Source organism: Arachis duranensis, chromosome 9, assembly GCF_000817695.3.
Source record: "Arachis duranensis cultivar V14167 chromosome 9, aradu.V14167.gnm2.J7QH, whole genome shotgun sequence".
Classification (NCBI taxonomy): domain Eukaryota; kingdom Viridiplantae; phylum Streptophyta; class Magnoliopsida; order Fabales; family Fabaceae; genus Arachis; species Arachis duranensis.
In genome coordinates this window covers 108,356,468-108,362,253 of record NC_029780.3, presented here as the reverse complement: position 1 = coordinate 108,362,253, position 5,786 = coordinate 108,356,468, and the positions used below count along the sequence as shown (strand labels likewise).

At 32.4% G+C, this 5,786-nt stretch overlaps 1 long non-coding RNA gene across 2 annotated transcripts; it reads left to right on the top strand.

Annotated features, from left to right (window-relative positions):
• The first annotated feature begins 3,441 nt into the window (after nt 1–3,441).
• LOC107466936 (uncharacterized) lies at nt 3,442–4,795 on the top strand. 2 transcript variants are annotated; one of them, XR_008002870.1, is made up of 4 exons: nt 3,442–3,495; nt 3,947–4,012; nt 4,230–4,556; nt 4,671–4,795. It is a non-coding gene; the product is annotated as an uncharacterized LOC107466936 (long non-coding RNA). The 2 variants fall into 2 exon arrangements; XR_001587824.3 differs by lacking the exon at nt 3,442–3,495 and adding an exon at nt 3,826–3,840.
• Nucleotides 4,796–5,786: the final 991 nt, after the last annotated feature.

The following is a 5,786-nucleotide window of genomic DNA, read 5'->3' as shown; positions in this document are numbered from 1 at the left end:
AAATAAAAATATATTAATACAATCTAAATCATAATGTAATAAGAATAAATTTGATGTAATGGACGAATTTTGTATGCTATGCAAAAATTTACATTTGTTAGACAAATTTTATAAAGCCCTTAAAAAAAGTGAATTTTTTTTAAAAAAATTGTTATAGAAAATAATAATTTCTTATTTTTATTTCAGTAAAAAATCTAACACTAATAAGACACTAAAATAAAAAAAGTTGTTTAATAAATAATAAATAAATTAAGATGAGAGAGGAAGAAAGAGAAGAAGTGAAGAGGCAGATTTTGTTATTAGAGAAGGAGAGAGAAATCACATTGAGAATAAAGAGCTTTTTGCATTAAATTTAATATAAAAATAAATTTTTATTTTTGTAAAGTTTCATGGAGTTTTAAAATTCCAAATAATAAGAGAGTATTGTAACATCCACCAACAATGATTATCTTGAACAATATGAACAACCATCAATCAAATACAAGTACATTACACCCTAATTTAATATTACTCATTAAATTTATTCTTTTAATCCTATTAATTTATATTGTTCACACATTGTTCAAGAATGTTATTAGTTACCTATACTTTTCCATAAAGGATTTCTTTTCACAAAAGAAATGTGACCGACCTAATATTTTTTGTATGTGTACGTATATAAATATAAAATCATGTTATTTGTATATTTTTTGTGTTTATCCACGCACAGTAAACCAGTAGACCTACGATTATGAATTTATGATTAAACATGATTCTAGTTGTATTTTCTTAATTATGGTTCTAGGTGCACATACATTCCATTTACTACATGTTTCACAGAGATATAATTTCTAAAGGCACCCCTCAAATAAAGATTTCAAAAACAACTTTTTTTAAAGACGTATACGTGATAAAATTTAAATTATATATTTTAAAAAATTACACTTTTAACTACATAACACTTAAAATCATAGTTGTTTTTGCTGAGTTTGGCCAGTGTATAGCTCGTCCGGCGATGAATGTCTTCAAGTTTCTCGTTGGGATGAGTTATACGTCGGCAGGGAGAGAACAAAGGGGTGGGTACCTGCAAAAGACACTCTGATGCTCAAGTCAGTAAGTGTTTAAGAGGTATATAATAATTCTATGAATATATAATGTAAGACATGAAATGAAAGTTATCATGTGTTATGTTGTGTTTATAATAATTCTATGAATATAGAATGTATTATTGAAATTAGATATAGAATGTTCTTTTTATAGGCATAAAATTGATGAATAGAATTGATGTTATGACCGTTTGGTCATTAAGATAGAAATGATGGTCATTAAGTCGGTAATGAAGGTGTCAGTTACAAGCAAAAGAATGAATGATAGTTAACGCCGAGTTATAACTCATAATGCATAATAAAGACTGAGTTATAAGGTGACGGATCACAGCCCCCAAGCTTTGTCCGCCGATCATATGATCCAGGCTAAGCTTAGAAAATAAAATGAGTTATAACTCGGTTAAAAGATGAGTGAATAATGATATGGTGAGCCCCAAGCTTAGTCGGGTTATTATGTCGGCACTTATTCAAAAAATAATTGAGTGATAAGAGTCGTTCAATCAAGATAGTTGTGTGGGGGATATTTTTCCGCTTAAGAACAATTTTAGCATTTGATTGTATATGAACTGAAAAGTTCAGAGATAGATATCCATTGACGGAATCGATTGTATGATCCGAGGATATAATGGTTAATTGTCTTGGGAATTTTTCCAGCCCACAACAACTTATTGATAAATTTCTCGCTCAAAGCAATTAGTTATTGAATGTTTACCATTTATAGTGAAAGTTTGACATGAATAAGATAAATTGAGAAAATGAATAGGTATAAAGTCGCAACATATATTGAATAATATATATTGTAAAAGTAAAATAGTTCAAAGTAAAAAAATATATATATACCTTGAAAGTTGATAATTGTAGAGAAGAAGATGACATATATGAATGTCATACATGCCAAATGTAAATATCTGAATTTTGTTTTGTAGGACATGTTTTAATTTGATAATAAAGCAATAAGATAACAGTTATTGAATTATACATTTAGTGTAATGTTTCTAGCAGTTACAGTATGACGAGGGATATTTTTCGTGCAATAATAATAAATTGCCTGTTTAATTTTCTACATTAAACAAATAGTAACATAAAATTTAATAGCATAAAGTGAATAGTGTAACAGTTATATACAATTGATATATAATTAATTTTTTGATAGAATCCAATTTTAAGATTTAAACTCATCATTATTGTCATTTAATTGTATAAATGAAGTTATTAAGCAATAGAATATAGGTGTTTGCTACGGTACGATGATAAATTCATACGTACCGATACGTTAAAAATATGGACAAATAGTAACAAGCCACTTGGAATTTATTTTCCACATCAGCATTTAATTTTTCTTTTTTAAATATATATTATTTCACCACTTTTACTAATACACCCCTTCAATTAAATAAAAACAAAAATATATTTTTTATTTAATTTTATAAAAAGTCTTAAACATCCTTACTTTATTTGATTAGACAAAAATACCCTTTTAAATTAATCAAATTTTAGAATTCAATTAATCCTAATTTTAAAGTTTCAATTAATTTAAACAACAAAACAAAAACATATAAAAAAATAAAAATCAATCGTTCTTCGTCTTCTCCAATTTCTATAATCATTCGTGCGCCTTTTGAAGCAAAGCAAAACATGTCAAAAAAATTAAAAAATCAATCTGTTTTTCATCTTTTTCAATTCTCCTAATATCATTAGTACCCCTCCCGTCTCCTCTGAAACACGCCAAAACGGCAAAACCCTAGCCCTAGGTTCTTTGCCGCCGGCGTCCCCGGACTCAGCGCTTCCGCTTCTTCCTCTTCCCTCTATCCGGAACCCAGGTAGTTTGGCACATCGTCCCATCCTCGCTAGCTTCTCTGTCCGTGGCTTGGAGCAGCTCGCCATCGGGTCACCGCTTGCCGTCGTCTCTGCTCTCGCCGTCGTGTCGCCGTGTCTCTGTCGAAGGTTAGTGGCCCTGCTTTTAATTTTGCTTTAGTTGCTGAATGCTCGATTTTTTATTCTTCCTTTTAATTTCTAAAATTTTTCTTTTCTTTTTTTTTCATCAGAAAAAAATTGATAAAAAAATTTTAATTTTTTGGTCTCAAAGATCTCTGTAGTGAAGCTAGTGGATCCTGAAGTGAAAGAACGCAACGATGAGGAAGAAGGAGGTGAAGAGTTATCTGATATATACCACTCACTGCAGGTTTTCAAGCTGAACTACACGGAGATGATGGAGAAGTTCAAGGTTTGTATATATGCTGATGGAGATCCCAAGACATTTTATCAAACACCTAGGAAGCTCACTGGGAAATACGCCAGCGGTGAGGGATATTTCTTCCAAAAAATTTGGGAGAGCAGGTTCCGAACCCTCGATCCTGATCAGGCACACCTCTTCTTCATACCAATCTCCTGTCATAAGATGCGTGGCAAGGTAAATATTTTCAGTATTTTTTGGTTTTTGCAATGTCTTTGGATTATTTTAACTAACTGTATTTACAAGAATGTGTAGCACTTTGTTGGATAGGGGAGCATTGTTATTTTTTTAAGTGGTGGTTACTATTGAGATCTGAGAAGGTTGTGGCATTTGGTTGATGTCTTAGTGTCGATAGCTGTCTTGTTATGGTAATATGTTAATAATGGTAATGAATGGTTTTTTAAGGATTAATTTGTGAATAAGAAATAAGGATACGGCAAAGTGTTTGAACTTTGTTTCGGATATGCGGTATTAGCACCGTTCTTCACTTGTTTCTTCAAATGGGAGGCTGCAAAAGCTGCAGTAAGTTTCTCAGTATAATAGTTTAAATTATATTATTTTATATCATTTTGAATTTTTGTTTGTTGATCATCCACCCCTCCCCCCAAACCCTACTTTTTCTTGGCAGATGCTTGGAAATTCATTTCAAAGGAAGCCTACAATCTTGAGAAATGGGGGTACTCCACCAGTGGTTGTAAGGCATCTTTTCTTTGCTTCCCTGACAGTTCTTGAATTATAGTTCTCTGAAGATTCACTTTTCATTTTCATTTTCCTCACATAATTCTAGTGTACTTCATCTACTAATCTGCCCTACATTATTGCATAGTAGTGAAAGCATCGACCTTCATATTTATATTTTGTTTCCATTTTCATTTATCCTTTTGGTTGTTGAATATTTAACACGTTAACAGAAACCAAAACGAAGACCATCTTTACAATATGGTGATAAGTGCCACCGTTCCTCGCGCAGCATGTCTGTTAGTCCTACTCCTGAACGTGTTCGTGTCAGGGGCGGTCGCCAGCATTTAACGCCATAGCATCCACTTTTGAGAAGCCTAAAGATAGGAACCTTTCAACCCCACCTCCAATTGTGAGAAAAGTGTATCCAAAATCAGGGACAGCAAACTTGAATACTCTTTCTCTTGGTCTTGGATCTAAGTCTTCAGCCATAGCTCGGCTTACTTCTAGTTTTGAAATGCCTTCAGCACGGGGAAAGTTGATACCTCAGTCGCTTAGAGGTATGAAATAATAAACTTGATGAGTTTTCTCCTCCATTGATATTTGATTTCAGTAATAGATTTTGCTTTAATGTAATATTCCTCATCTGTTTCTTGCGTTGTTATGCTGTAAAGTGACTTCCAATACACTCAAATCAAACCCAAAAAGAAGTGATAGTGAGGATTCTATGAGCAGCAGATTAGAATCTCTTACAGAGGAAGATGCAAAAGAAGGTGAAGCTGACGATGATGAAGGACTCCCAGTTTATCCGTATGATAGCGTTAACACAGCTTCTACCAATCCAGTACCAGACATTGATGTGACTAAACGAGAGGTATAAGCTTTTTCTTAAGGTGATTCAAAGATGATAGCTAAGATGTTACACATATTATATTAAGCAGTTTAGTCAAATATATTAAACCATCTAACAGTTCTCAACTATCATCTTCCTATAAAATCACCTTCATCTTAGTCACCTTTTCTTAATACCTTCAAAGCTGTATTTATAAGATTTATTCATTTTGGTTCTTACTTGTTTGAGCTACATGCATGTAGGCTTATCTGTCAGCAACAGAGTTCAAAGAAAAACTTAGCATGACGAAGACTGAATCTTACAAATTGCCGAAATGGAAACAAAACAAACTCAAAGTGATCGTTCAATTGTTCTGAGGTTTACATTATACTTTGCCTCGTGTTGATTCAATGCAGTTCAAGTTGCAGGTAGAAGGAAACTTTGCCTGTCACTGTCTACATATTTTTTAACTTCCACATTGTTGTCTTTGCTCTTTTTCTTATACACCTCAGATATGCTATCTATTCTGTAGTGATAAACTGGCATGGATTGAAAGGGACAGCATCAGTGTTTTTTAACATAGCTGCTTCTGCTCCTCCCAAGATGGATTTCATGATGTAGAGAGAAACTGGAGATTTTCCACCATTCTCCACCTTTATTTGTAGTGGTTTGATGATGTGCAGAGTTTTTTTCTTTGTTGAGAACTGCTTGAGGTTGCCTTTATTGAATTCTCTCTAATCATTCTTTCATTCATTATTAATTTTGGTGAAGCAATTTTGAGCTTGCAATTTGATAATATCTTAGGTTGTATTGATAATTGAGGATAACATTTGTACAGCAGAGTGTATAAACCACTCAAGTTATTTTTTTTGCAAATAAAAGTATCATCTTTTTCTCTTCTTATTCTTGTTTATGGCAACTTTTTCTTGCTTTTGTTGATCTTCAACTCTACAAATTA